The sequence below is a fragment of the Cebus imitator genome, unplaced genomic scaffold (assembly GCF_001604975.1).
Source record: "Cebus imitator isolate Cc_AM_T3 unplaced genomic scaffold, Cebus_imitator-1.0 Scaffold91, whole genome shotgun sequence".
Lineage (NCBI taxonomy): Eukaryota > Metazoa > Chordata > Mammalia > Primates > Cebidae > Cebus > Cebus imitator.
The window spans coordinates 6,243,814-6,259,122 of NW_016107406.1; positions in this window are offsets into that span (position 1 = coordinate 6,243,814).

Sequence of the window (15,309 nt, forward strand, 5' to 3'; positions counted from 1 at the left end):
GGGGAGGAGGAAGCAAAGTAGATGGGAGGTTGTAGCTTTACAATTATGGATGAATGCGTTCATATTTCACCTTTGAATTTACCAGGCTCGTCCATGTGTCTGGTTGCTAAAGCTGGGCAAATGCAGAGCACCTGGGCAACTGTAGATCAAATGCACTGTCTCTGCAGATCAGTAGGAAAACAGAGAGAGAGACAGAGAGAGAGAGAGAGCGAGACATACCATGCACATTCTTCCTCCCAAACTAACCCGTCAGTCGTCCCTCATTTTCTGGAGAGGAGTGAAAACAGAGCAGTGAGCAAGGGGAGTCTTCCTTGAACCAATGTCCTCCACATCACGGATCTATGAGGCAGTGAGGAAAGACGCTTCCATCCTAACACCTGCAAACAAGCTCCAGGTCATTAAAAAAAGATTCCCTCTTTCCAAAACCTGAATATAAACAAAATGTCACCAAGTGAGAAATTTCCAAAAAAAACCATAAATTTTGAAGACAGAAAAAAAGAAACCATCAAGGAGCAGTAAAACAAAATTTCAAAGCAACAGAAGAACTCAGAGAATTCCTTGATTTTCTCTAGAAAATGACATAAACTGTCATCTAACCTCCCACCTGGATATTCAACCCATTATCTCGGACAGGAGGGTCATGAAATTGACTCTGGAGAGCAGAGCTGGCCAGAGATGTTGATGCTGGTTCTCCTTCTCACTCTCTGAGGATGTAAATAAACGCAAATGTAGATGTGGAGAAAGTGGTAGACATGGCAACAATCAGGAGGATGTGGGAGGAGTAACAGATTAAAGCAAGGTGCCCTGACATTTCAGGCACAGAAGTCCTTCCCTCTACATGGCTCATTAGACTAGGCCAGCTTTTTGGAAAGGCAAAGCTGAGACTAAGAGAAGAAACATTTGGTTTCAGTAGAACAGACCAACCTTGATGGCAATTAACCCTCAGAGACTAAAATCCCATTTCCTTCCAACAGGAACTTAGTCAGAAGGCCATGTGTCCCCAGTTGGAAAGAAACGGGATAAGTAAATCAGCCCTGTGTCCCACTGAGAGCTAGAGGAATGAGCTATCCAAAAACTACAAGGAGATCAGTATGTGCTGTCCTCTTAAATTTCTATGAGGCTTAAACATGCCAGGAGAGGAAATGGTGAAACAATAGTTTTTTGGTTTTGGTTTCTGATTAAAAAGATGTGATACTGAATTATAGAAACATGAAATATTTGCCAAAATCGACTTTCCTCGTTATATTCTATTTTCTTGGCCTTTAAACCATTTAAAGGAACTATCACTTGAAAAATAATTGTGGCATAAAAATGTGAGGTCACAGAACTATCAGAGCTCAGATGTTCCAGTCAGAGATGAAAACTGAGGTCTTAGGGGTAGTGGTGTTGGAATCCGACTTTCCTAATTTCTTGCAACTCCTTAATACAGAGTCTAGCTGATACACAAGTCTCCTCCCTCCCATAGCAGTGTTCTCTCTGCTGCATGACTTCAGAAGAGCACCCACACACTCATCTGTATGAAGGCACACACCCCTTGAGGCCTTTGGCGTGAAAGCCCAGTTCTTCACAAGCATTGTTTGCAAAGGATATCCAAAATATCCAAGGCAGAAACCACACACTGACCATTGCCACATGCCTCGTGAAGAAAGAGTTGCAAATAAGGACATTGACTTAGTTACTGGCTTTTTAGTCATTTCTTTTCCTGACAAATTTGTTTTGAGCTCTTGAGTTTTCTCTGATGTGGGGTACAAGGCAATGAGACCAATTTATTTCTGGAGGTCACGTGAAAGGCTGCATCAAGACTTCTTTGGTCTGCTTTACATGTACAAAAGGTCTAATGAAAGTCAGAACAGGTGGACTTTATTGCCATTTTCAGAAGCAGCATTTCAGGGACAGCATGGCAAGTATCACAGTTTCACGTCCCATAAATATGCATACATTCATGTTTATGGTTTCCCTGCATGAATCAGGGATTGCACTATTCTGAACCACGTAACATTTCATGTGAATTTCATTTTTTGTGTCTTGAAATATATCATGTATTGATGGTACATTTCTCATCGGATAACTGCAATGGAATTTATTTAGCATTTAACAATGTCATTATGATAGACTCTTTAAGACTATTATATTTCAGATGGACCATAAATCAGAAGATTAGACTTTAGAAGAGCTGTCCAAACAATTGAGCCAGTATTGAATAAGACTATACATTTCCCATCTTTATTAATTTTGATCCTTCTAGCTGGCATGTTAAAAACTTGGAGGAATACTTCAAAGTAAAAAGTGTCCATTGTCTACTTTTAAATAAAAATAAAAATTTCAAACTCTTAATATATCTTCTCAGTTCCTTGTACTATGTGCATAGCAAATGCACAGCATTCAACATTTCCTGTGAACATAACAGAAATATGTCTACAGGAAGCTGAAAAAACTAATCCCTGCGGTTTCTATAAATTGGTGCCATTACTTTTAATGGCAAAAACCACAATTACATTTGGACCAAACTAATAATTGCAAAACAATTAAAGAATTTGGAGAAGTCCTTGATATTCTCTATAAAACAATGCCTCTGAAGAGGGAGTCATCAATTTATAAAATAGCTTACCCCACACTATTATTTCTCAGGATTTTCTTTAAGAAATAAAAGATGAACTTTAAAACATTATGCTAAGTGAAAAAAAAAACAAGCACAGAAAAACTAAACGTAGTAAGATTTCATTTATATGAAACTTATAGAAAGGCACAGTTATAGAGACACGAGGCAGATCCATGGTTATCTGGGACTGGAGGTGTAGGAGAGTCAAATATAAATGGGAACGTGGATACTTTATGGGGTCATAGAAATGTTCTAACACTGGATTGTGATGATGCACACTGTATAAATTTATTAAGTCATTGAACTGTATGCTTACCATGCGTGCATAGCATGTAAAATGTACTTCAATAAAGCTGTTTAAAAACAAAAGAACAGTTCATAGATGTCCATATGTGAGGATGAAGCCAGAAACATGATGGAGAATGTCAACGAGGGCTTGTGTATTATTCTCAAATTAGACCATTCCTCCTACAGACTCGAACGTGTGCATACAACACACACACACACACACACACACACACACACACACACACACTGATATGACTTACCTGATTAAAACAACAAGTATGTATTAGTGCTGATGGCATCAAGACAGAAATGCTGCTCAGGAACAAATATCCAAAAACAATAATGTCACTTTCTGTAAACTAATTATTTGTGTGTGTGAGTGTGTGTGCATGTGTGTGTATATGTGTCTCCTAAAAATGCATTCGTGTGGTCACTATGATATCTGATCTAGATCCCCACAATGGTCTCCCAACCCTTCTTCCTGATGTCAATCTTGCCTCTCACAGAGCAGAGTGATCTTGTAAAAACATAACCCAGATGTTTCAATCTATCTGTGTGTGTGTGTGTCTGTCTGTCTGTCTCTCTCTCTCTCTCTTTCTCTCTCTCTCTCTCTCTCTCAATAAACTGATAAAGCTAGAGGGAGCCACTAAAGACTCACAGCTTAGGCTTAATAGCAATCTGATTTGTTGTGTTTATAATCTGGGTCAGAAATCTGTTCTCAGGGAGTAGCATTTAAGCTAAGATCAAAGTAGTAAGAAGGAGCCAGTTATATCAAGGTCCAGAAGAAAAGCATTCTGAGCTGAAGGAATAGTGAATTCAGAGACACTGAGACAGGAACAAGCTTAGATGTCAGAGGAACAGAAAAGAGACCAAGTCAATGCAACTGAAACTTAAAGGACCAAAGAAACCATGGGAATTGAAATTGAAGAGGGAGGAGGATACTAGACCAAGCTGGGCCTCATAGGCCTTGGTACAGCGTTTGGATTTTATTCCAAATGCAATGAGAAGCTAGTGGAAGGGCGACACGGGATCTGGGCTGTGTTTTTTACAAAACCACTTTGGGCTACTCTATGGGAGGCAAGAGTGACATCAGGGAGAAAGATTGGGAGACCGTTGCAGGAGTCCAGATGAAATATCATGGTGACCCGCACAAACATGTTTTTAGAGTCATCTGATGGTAAAGAGCAAGGATTACGGCATCCAAAAGAATGAAGGTTCACCTTCCACCTCTGCCACTTCGCATCCAAATGGCTTTGAAGAACTCACTATCCCTCCCAGTTTTCTCATTTATCAAAAGGGATGAGGTTACTATTCATTTCATATGGTTATTATGATGACTCATTGAAACAATACATACAAAGCACTTGGCATATAGTAAGTGCCTGACAGTTGATAGTGATTAAGGCACTTTAAATTCATTCTACCAATGGTGCCATTGACCACATAGCAGATGCTGCTGATGCCCTGCCCTGAGCCACCTTGAAGCCCCTGAGTCCACCAGCAGTTGTCAGGGAGAGCTGCTAGCACAGCCAACTTCCCACCATAAGCACCAGCATCTCTGTTCTCTGCCTGAGGATTTCTCTGGCATCATAAGGGCTTGCTCATCCGTGAACAGTAGTTAACTGCTCAGCCAGAGCAACCAGCAACAAAGGGAGGACGGCAGTCGGTGGATAAATTTCCTGGGCTCTCTCTCCATCCTCTAGCAGCACATTTCTCAGATGTGTACCATGCAGCTTCTTGGTTGAGCCTCAGCTGCTCACAGGGCAACCCAAACTCACTGACTTGCCATTCACTGAGTTCCCTCCCTTCCCTGTTACTTTCCCCATTTCCTTATATCTACCTCTTAGGATCATCTCCCAAACAGACCAAGCCCTTGTCTCAAAGTATGCTTTGAGGGAGTCCCAAACTAAGGCAAATTAGCTGTGTGTGCTCAGGCCATCTCACCAGATTCTCTTGTCTGTAAACGGAGGTAATCAGGTAGACAACTTTCGTAATTCTAAAGGCAGGCTACTTATTTTTGTTTACATTTCCACCCAACACATGACAAGTGTAATTTATGCTTTTATAATTCAGTCATTTAACCTCTTAAATCTGGATACGCATTTTCCCTTTGTATCAAGAGTGAATGGATTCTGCACATTTCACAATAGGAAATGATGTGCAGTTTGGTTTTTGTGATAACAGGACGGGATATCATAAACTGGACACCAAAGCTCAGAATGGCTTTGAAAATAAGGATAGATTAAGCTCGCTCAAGAATTAAGAATGTGGCAGATTGTATTTTCTAAAGATGGTCATGACAATACCTGTCATCTCCCACACGTGCTTTAGCACTGGGACCTCGCCATTCCCCCAGCAGTAGGCAGAATCTTGTTCCCTCCCTTGGAGTTGGTGCAGGTCCTGTCACTGCTTTGTCCAGAAGACATGATGGAAGTGATATCGACCCAGTCCTCGGTGAGGCGTTAACCAGCTTGGCAGGGTTCACGTCCTGTCTTTTGGAAGACAGGTAGAGATGGGTGACTTCCTTGAGACTTCCATGCTGTGTGAAGCCCAAGTCCCATGGAGAGGGAGGACGGCATCAGAATGAGTGAAGAAATCGTCCTGAACATGGATCCTGCAGCCCTTGCAGCCCCAGCCATTACCAGGAGGAGCAGAGGGAGACTACCAAGTGAGCCTTCTATGAATTCCTGCCCCACAAAAGCATGAGCAAACTAAGCGGCTGTTTTAAAACTCTAAGTGTTGGTGTTGTTTATGACACAACCATACAGAATGGAAATGAAGAAAGTTAAAGGAGTAACTGAAAATAAAGAATTTGAAAATTCATGCAATGTTGTTTCCTAGGGTAAGACTGACTTCAGGAAAAAAAAAAGTATAGATATGGTTTCAGAAAATGTGATGAAAGTCCTTTTAGGGAAATAGAAACAATGAAAGCAGAATCCTATTTGAAGTCACTTTTTTCATTAGCTGCAGCATAATGAAAAACAGCCACCCTGAATATCCAATTTCCCCCAATACTTTAATTCTTTTCTTAGGCTGGAAGTTTTAACAATCCATCCCTTACTACAAGTTAGAAAAAAATACATAATGATTTTTAAAACTTTTCTTATTTCTGGACAGCAGATTTTGAAGGTGAAGCTTTAATCACATGCTAGTCTTATAATCACTGCTGGTTTTCAACTGAAGTATTACAAATTGGGCTTTAGTTCAATTTAAGCTGCATGGGCCAAATCCTACCCTTGGTTGTTATAAGCAACTCCCATTGAAATCATTAGTAGTTGTACATGGTAACGAGGAGATAATTTGGCCACATGTGCTTTAGTCTCCATGTGTCTCTACACAGAGGCTGGACTACGCAGGGAAAACCTCTTTTGCTGTTTGGAATAAGTTATCTTTTTTGCCTTACTGAGTTCATGTCAACATGATGAAAAGAAAATGCAAATGTAAGGAGAAGCAGCACTTCCTCCCATAGCTTTCCTTGTCCTGGTGGTTCCTGGCAGCGCTGACTCTATAAGCAGTTGCCCCTCCTATTGGTAATAAGGGACAGGACCCTACTCACTCCCTCCTCCAGGCCCTCCCGGGAGACCCTGCTCCATTTACAGCTGGCTGGAGGGGCACTGCCTCCTTGTCAGTTCTTGTTTCCAATTCTTCCAAGGACAACTATCTTCCCTGGCAAAGTGCTCACTTTTGATCAAACAAATGTCCAGTACACATGCAGCCCAAACCACTGGCCAGAGAATCTTTTCACAGGAAGTCACGTTGCTCATTCAACAGTTAATAAACCTTTCTAAGCATCTTAGGCAGTGGTTCTCAGTCTTTAGGCTACTTCAGACTCACAGGCAAAGCTTATTAAAAGACAGAGTGCTGGGCCACAGCCCCAGAGTTTCTGATACAGTAGGATGAGAAAGAGGGCCTGAGAACTTGCATATCTAACAAGTCCCCAAGGGATGCCACTACTGCTGATTCAAAAACCACACTGTGAGCACCTCAGACCTAGAATTCACGTGACACCATAGACACAGTGTCAAGGAAGATAAGGTCGTAAATGTACACAGCTTAGGCTTTAGCAGAGAAGATATAAAGGTAAATCAACAATTGTGAGAGATGGTTGGATGAGTGCAATCACAGAGAAAAATACAGGCTTCCTGATGATCCATGAGTTGATTTAGGTAAAGGAGGAGACAGTGTGTAATATTTAGTGATTAAAGAAACCAACTATAATCGGCATTTGTTGTTTCTGTGTCCCTTTTACCTTTATCAAAAGAATTGCTTTCCTTTTTGGAATTGACTTGACTGTCCCTGGTTCAATGTGGTCTTGTCAGCACCTGTTGTCAGTCACATGGCGGCACTGCTCTGTGACCAGATGAGCATGTGATCCAGGCTGGCCAATTAGAGTTCTTTTCTTGGGATTAACAATAAAATGGGAAAGAGAGTCTTTCACTTTCTGAGATCTCCACCAGTAAGGATGATGTATGCCCAGAGCTTCTGCTGACCATCTTTGCCATCATGTGCATAAAGTCAGGCTGAGAATGAAACAGTGACTAATTGTATTTTGCAAAGGTGTCTGTCATCCCCATGTTCTTCTTTGATATGTCTCCTATAAAGAGGTGGAGCCTATGTTCCCTCCCCTTGAATCTAGGAAATGCAGTAGTGACACTGTGTGATTCTGAGACTAGAATATAAAAGGCAACTCAGGTTTACCTGTTTTTTAGGGGGGATGCTTGCTCACAAAACCCAGCCACCATGCTGCAAGGAAGCCCAAGCAGCCACATGGAGAAGGAACAGCTTCTGTCCAACAGCTTCTGCTGAAGTCCAAGCAAACCACGAGCAGCAACTGTCATTCTTGTGAGTGCATGAGGCTTGAGATTATTCCAGCCCCCAGTCATCACATAGATTTTGAGTTTTTCCAACTGAGGCTTCAGATATTGTGTAGCAAAGAAAAGCTAACCCCATTGTGCCCTCTCTGAGTTCCTGGCTCACAGAATAGCATGAACATAGTAGAAAGTTTATCACGGTTCCTTATGCTAAAACAGTAACTAGACATCAACCCAGAAATAAGCAGAGCTGAGAGAAGGGAAAGAATGACAGTGACCGAGAAAGAGAGAGAGAATGAGAGCCTTGAAGGCTTCATTTGAATCCCCAGTTCAAGCCTTACCTGAAGATGGAGCTATCTCATCTCAGGCATCCCAGTGTGAACTAATAAATTCCTGTTTTGCCTAAATTATTTTGAATATGAATTTCTGTCACTTCTAGCCTAAACAATCAAGGCACAACAAACTTTTAAACATGCAGACAAGGGACATAAAGGAAGAGAAAAGAGACATAAAACAGTGAGACTACCTTGATACATGGAGCCTCTCAGGATGCTGTTAAAGATACTGTAAATGTAATTAAAAATTTCTCAGAAATGAAAATCACTCAAACAGAAGAAAAATACATATGGGAATCAGGAAAACAAGAGGTATGGCTGAACATCTACACCGCCAAATCTAGACATGTGCCTGGCCTCTGTACCAGAATGCCTGGTTTCTTATCTCAGACCCACTTCTCATGGCCAAGTCACGTTACATAGAGTATTTGTACCTCAGTCAAACTGTTGAATAATCAATAACACAGAAGATAGGGGTGCTGAGAAAGAGCTACAGAAAAGCTAGAAAAAGAATGTTTGCACGTGCTTGCAAAGTGTAAAGAAGGAAGACAAGGAAATTATTGATTGAATGGATTTTAAAGCAGGATTTCGGCAAGCTTTGAAATATTTTCTAACTTTTGAAGAGTAATCACTTTTCATTGTGTGATCTCATTGTGTGATCTCAAGAGTAATCATCTGCCTCATTTATTTCACTTCCTCCAGGGACTTTCTGAGCCTTACCAAAAAAAAAAAAAAAAATAGTGGATTTTTCCCCGTGAATGTGGTTATCCATCCTAAGCATACCAACTATGAAAAATTTTTCCCAAATAAGAAAAAGGAAGCATTTCAATTGATGTGCAGTTTCAGAGCATCATTATATCATTATTCTACAGGTGCCTTGAGAGATAGTGAAGGAAATTATTTTTGAAGTTTACAAATGAAGATAGAAGATTTACAATGATTCTTTTCACTGTTTTACAGAAAACATAAAGTTAAGTCAATCTTCTTAAACATATTGTGTTAATTATCATGATTAGTCAAAGAAAAAACGCTCTGCTACACAGTGAATCAGCTTAGGGGCTAAACTTGGTTCTCTGCAAGTATGCAGTAATAGAAAAAAATGCTAAACTTGAAGCCATGGTACTTTCACTCAATTATTTTGGAAAACATGTCAACAGATACATATATAAAGCCATAGTGACTCCACTCAATAGATATATTGCTTTGCTTAACTTCTGAGGCAAAATGTTTTCATCAACAAAATTCCTCATCCCATTCATAAGGATGTTATGAGTCTCCAAACAACTAACGTGAATGTTCTTTTACTAAATTTTGCACACTGTGAAGGGCTATTCAAGTTCAAGTTACACAAAGAAAGTCAAACATGTTTAGATTAGATGACCTTAATGTTTCCTTTGTCTGTTTAACTGCTAGCCTTCATCAAAGGAAGAAGTGCTTGAAGGTAAATATGACACAGGTTCACGTACCTACAGGTCACCCCTAACATAAATCCTAACATAAGCACCTGGCAGCGTTGTTTCATGGAGTCCTGACAGCATGGCAAGCACCTGGCCTGGGGTTGGTAAGTGTTGGGACAACTCATGGGAATGTTATTGCATGCTAAGAGAACCCAACAATAGACAATGTAAGCCAATCTCATCTGCAAACTGTAGATTTGATTGGAAATCTCTCTTTATGACAGAATGCACACAAGTTATTAGTACAAATGATGTAATAGAACAATTAGTGGAAGTTAATTAATTGAGCAAGCAGGATCAATATGGAGGTTTCTCCTATGCCAGTTTTGCCTTAGTTAGATAATAAAAGGACATTCTAAGTAGCATCACTGAAGAGCTGGTGGCTCAGCAGCTGGCTGCAGAAAAAGAACAGGAAATAAGCTGGGAGCACTGGCTACTTTCCCTTCTTTGAAACTCACAACCAGAAAGCAGTAAGATGTTTCCAAATCATGACAATCACAACGAGACCTGGCTCACCATGATGGCAATGACATGTCTCATTCACTCCTCAGATCTGTGACAGCTCTACGGTGCTGTCTTGCTCCTTCTGGAGCCACCCAAGGACAGGGTGTGATGAAAAACCTAGGGGACAAAGGTCAAAATGACTATGCCCCAAAAAGAGATTTTTAAAAATTAATTAAATCACTACCTTAACTGTCCACTTACCTTTCTCAGAATAGCTACAGTACAGAGTACCATTATTTAAGCAACCAAGACATTTCATAGTGTTACCAGCCTCAATAAAACTTCCAAATCTCATACAACCCGTCTGTTATGGGTTGAACTATGTCCCCAAAATATTCATTTGTTGATGTTCTAATGCCCAGTACCTCAGAATATAACAATATACGTAGTTTTTTGTTTGTTTGTTTGTTTTTTAGATGGAGTCTTGCTCTTGTCACCTAGCCTGGAGTACAGTGGAGCAGTCTCGGCTCACTGCAACCTCTGCCTCCCGAATTCAAGTGATTCTCCTGCCTCAGCCTCCCAAGTAGCTGGGTTTACAGGCATGTGCCACCACATGCCTATAAAAAATTTTTCTATTTTTTAGTAGAGATGGGTTTCACCATGTTGGCCAGGCTTGTCTCAAGCTCCTGATCTCAGGTGATCCACCCACCTTAGCCTCCCAAAGTGCTAAGATTATAGGTGTGAGCCACTGCGCCTGGCAGTAGATAGGGTTTCTAAAAAGGTAATTAAGTTAAAATGAGGTCCTTTCTCAGGGTGAGACCTGATCCAATATACCTGATGTTATTTTATGAGGAGACTAGGACACTGACCACCGTGGGGGATGGGGGGAGGGTCATGTGAAGACATAGGGAGAAGAAGTCCATCTACACACCAAGGGGAGAGGCCTCAGAAGAATCCAACCCTGCCAAGCCCTGGACCTGAGTCTTCCAGCCTCCAGAACTGTGGGAAAAAAAAAATTCTGTTGTTTCAGCCACCTAGTTGATAGCATTTTATTACGGCAGCCCTAGCAAACTATCCATTTGCATTTAGCTAAACCATGATCTAATGGGGCAGCTGTTTTAGCTTTCTAGAGTTAGAAACCCTGTGTTATTCCACAGGAACTATGTCTGAGAGCCTGACCCAGTTTCTGTGCCCACATAGAAGTGAGTTCGGTGTTTTTTATTGTCATCCAGTTAATATGCTCAAGGTGGAAACCAATTATGCTCTTCTACTCTGCGCCTCACTCCACTGTCACTTTTCTTCTTGTTTTCGGCTTGGAAAGTATTTTCTGGTGTCCTTTCCAAGCAGTTAAATTGTTTCCCTCTTCTAATTATGTCTCTTTGTGATCCAAGACTCAAGAAAATTCAAATAACTCTAAGACATCGGTATCCATTAAATTTTCTCTGACTGAAAGGATCTTTAAGATGAAGTTCCGTTTCATCTCTTTAGTCTAACGCCTGCAAACTAACATTTAGATTAAACATTGTGCACAAACTATCGAACTATCTAAATGAAGAAGATTACTTCCATTCTGATCTTCAACTTCTTGTTCATTTGTCCTCAGTGGTCAGCAAGTTGAGAAAAAATGTCTTTCCACCATTCCTTCAGAGGAGAGAGATTATTTTTCCAGTCATATAGGTGGACACAGGTTTACGGCTTTTTGATTTATGAGTCACAGATTAGAAAACAGACTAAGGGTGTTATAAACAGTTATGATTATACCTGTTGTTTAGATGTTTAGAAAATGGCATTTAATTTTGTCACTCATCTACTTCCAGCGGGCAAAATCTAAAATTATGTTTACAGTAAAATGATATTTACCTATTTACCTCAGCAGAGTTTATTAGAATGTCATTCAACAAATTTTGTTCAGTAATTGCAATTAAATTAGCTTCCATTGCAGTAAGGGCAAGTAACATTTCCTGAGATTTCAGTATCCTGGTGGCAGGTGTCTTCAACTCGACTATTCCATGGATTTTAATGATGAACTAGATTAAATTTTCAGTTACAGCTCTAAATTTGTTCTTTCTTTGTTGAAGTAAACTCATCAACATATTTTTGTACTCATATATGAAGTCCTTTATTTCCTTGCTTACTTTATGGAATGTGGTATTTGTTATTAGCATGTTGTATTTCAAATATTTTGTTCAGCCTTTATAATATTACAAAGTAAAGGCATGACTATAACCCATTAAAGAATCCATTTCTAATAAACATCACCATTGCATCAAAGAAATTTGCTACATTTGTTTGGATAAGTTCTAACTACAGTGCAGTCATCTTTTCTGACAAGAAGTCAGAAAACATTGATAGTTATAAACATTGATAGTTATAAAACAAAAGCAGACAGTGAGAGGTCTATGGTGCACTAAGGGAATAATTTTCTCTTTGTGTGTTTTTGTTTATTACTGACCATGGAATAAACGATTCAATCTTTCTCCACACTGTTGCAGAGTTAATACATACTTATTCTCAGAAAGATAAATCTGTACCTTGTTTAGCTCTAGGTATAATATATCTGTTGAGAATTAAAAATGTGTTGGCACTCTTTGGGGAGAAACAAAGAATGTTTACTGTGACTTTTAGCTTCATATTTCCTTTTGCCAATTGCCGATGGGGTCATTCTTTTACAGCATCTCCTGGCTAGGATTGAAAGCTTTCTGTAAGTACCCCTTGCCTAAGTTAACAGCTCTTACTCTTCCTTTTTTTCTCAGCATTTTTTCTTAATGTATATCAATCAAGATTCTTCCTGTCACTGGCTGCTTTCTGGCAGGAGCTACTACCATATGGCTCTGCTTCAATTTGTAAAGGGTAGTCTGAAAGTTCATAAAGTTCTGAAAGTCTTCAGAAAGAAAGAGAAATCCATGTTAGAATTTTTACTACTATCTTGCATAGCAGCTGCCTCAGTTTCAGTTGGGAAAATTTATGACTGCAATAGCTTCTACTGTGTTGAAAGGAACCCATAAATGGGTCTTAACTTTACATGATGGCAGACATAGCAGCAGTCAAATCTGTGGTACCCTGTTATCAACAAAGCAAGTGTATTGCCAAAATTATACCTCAGTTGAAAATAAGCCATTATCTTCATGACCTTAGGAAGATCACTGTTCCTCTATAAACCTCTATTTTTAAATTTCTTGAAAGTTAATTTCCAGCACAGGATGCTAAAATTCTAAGACCTATAGGACAATTTTAAATTTCTTTATATAAACATCAACGGTGGTATTTTAATTCTGGAATCTATCTTGTTTTTACTTGGAAGGTAGGAGGTGCAAGCAGATCTGATCAAAATTAGTCACTGCCTGGGAACAAAGAAACAACCAGATGTGTAGCAGGGTCTGCCTTGCCAAAGCTCTTAAACTGAGACTTTATAACCAAAGGCAACTCTTAGAATGGCTTAATGCACATACCATATGCATAAGCGTATAACCAAAATTTACCAAGCATTCAAATTAAGCATTCACAACTCATTACAAATCTCTTATACAAACATATCTACAAATAAACTATGTATATGTGAGTTTCAGCTAGATTACCCATACTTCCCCCAACTCAGAATTAGAAACAAGAGTTGATACAGGTCTTTGCTCAGTTCCCAGCTAAGCTCACAAGAGTCTAGCTCAGTTGAATGTCAGGTTCAGTCACTGTAAACTTTATACTTAAGACACAAGCAAAAGGTTTCTTTCATCAATCCAGGTGACAAATATATGAGTAAAAAGAATTACAATCAGCAGAAAAGTGAACATGACCTATCATTCATAAAAATGTTTGGCATTCAAGACATGCGCAATACTTATATTTGGAAAACAGAAAATTCTCATAAACCCAAATTACAGAATAATTTAGAACGACCTGAACCCTGGAAGGCTACAGCTAAGTCTGTGCATTTCATAACACCCATTCTAAGCTCTGGCTTTCCTTTCAATGCTTTCTATATTCTTTGGTTCTCATCCACAGGGGACAAGACTATCTAATTCCCTTTCAGGAACCCCAGATATTGCCATTGGTGTAAAAAGCTTATCAAAAGATGATTTCCGCAGGTAATAAATTTTTGGTTACCAGCATTTCCTAATTTTTGACAGCCATGCCTTCTAATCAGTTATTTTAAGCTTAAATATTCGGAATTAGTATAACAGACACTGCTAGCACCCTACCTATGCTGGGGAGACAGCTCACCTTGGAAGTCAGCTCCAGCTTGACTCCCACACATACTAGCAGCTTCTTATTCCAAACACCTGTGTCCATTCTTCTGTCAGAGACCTTTATCTGACCAAAGGAGAGTGCACGAGGCAGGCTAGATATGTCCAGTTAACACCCACTTAAGTGGAAATCTCAAACCATAAAAAATGGTTGGTGGATAAATACCCCAACCTTCACATCTCATTACCTGAATGATCTGCAGTCTCTCAGAGGGACCCCCATGGATTGAATCTGTTTCCCACAGTAGTAACCCCAATCATGAACACACTCGTTTTTGAATTTCCTCTCCTCCCTGTCTCCCTTCCTAACTCCCGCCCTGTGCTTCCTGAAATCATCTTCCTAGTTAACTTTTGTGCCTAGATAGTTGTTTCTGATCTGCTTTGGGGTAACTCAAGATAAGCAAAGCAAAGGTAAACCTCTAATTGATTACGAAGTTACTGAAAGTCAATCTGAGAGAGAGAAGGAAATGAAAAGATCTGTTCCAGAAACTTAGCTGCTGAATCAAAACAGGTGAAATTGACCATTGGCAGTAAATGTTCAGGCACAAGGCTGCCCAAGAACCCAGATATGAGCACCAATAAGTGAAAGAGATGAACCTTCCTACCACTTTGTCAGGTGATTAAAGACCAAGACTGAGAGATTAGCATTGTGGAAGATGGGTCAACCAACGTTAAGAGAGGCAGTTCTGAGCAGATGGCCCAGGCAGAACAATGCTGGAGGCAGGAGCTAATTGAGGCAAATGAAGTAACAGACAGGCTTTAAGTTTACATGTCAGAAACCAAAGATACTTACAGAGATTTACAGTGGAGAGTCAGCTAAAAATGGAGTCATGAAACTGGATTTCTCCCAGGAAGTCAAGTTGCACCAGAGAAACTTAGTGTCTGATTTTCTTTGGTCAACAAGACGAAGCCAAGGTTCATGAGCATCTCTCTACGCAATAGAGCATGTTACTTCCAGGCTTGAGTAGACCAATAATCTAGGTCTTCTGATTTCCTGAGTCAGGCATGCTCTTGACTTACCAGTAAACACCTGGTGCTTTAAAATGAAAACACACAGACACCTGTCATATCTTAGGTACCTAGGCACATATCAGATGACTGAATGAAATTAGATAAAATAAAATAAAATAATTTAAA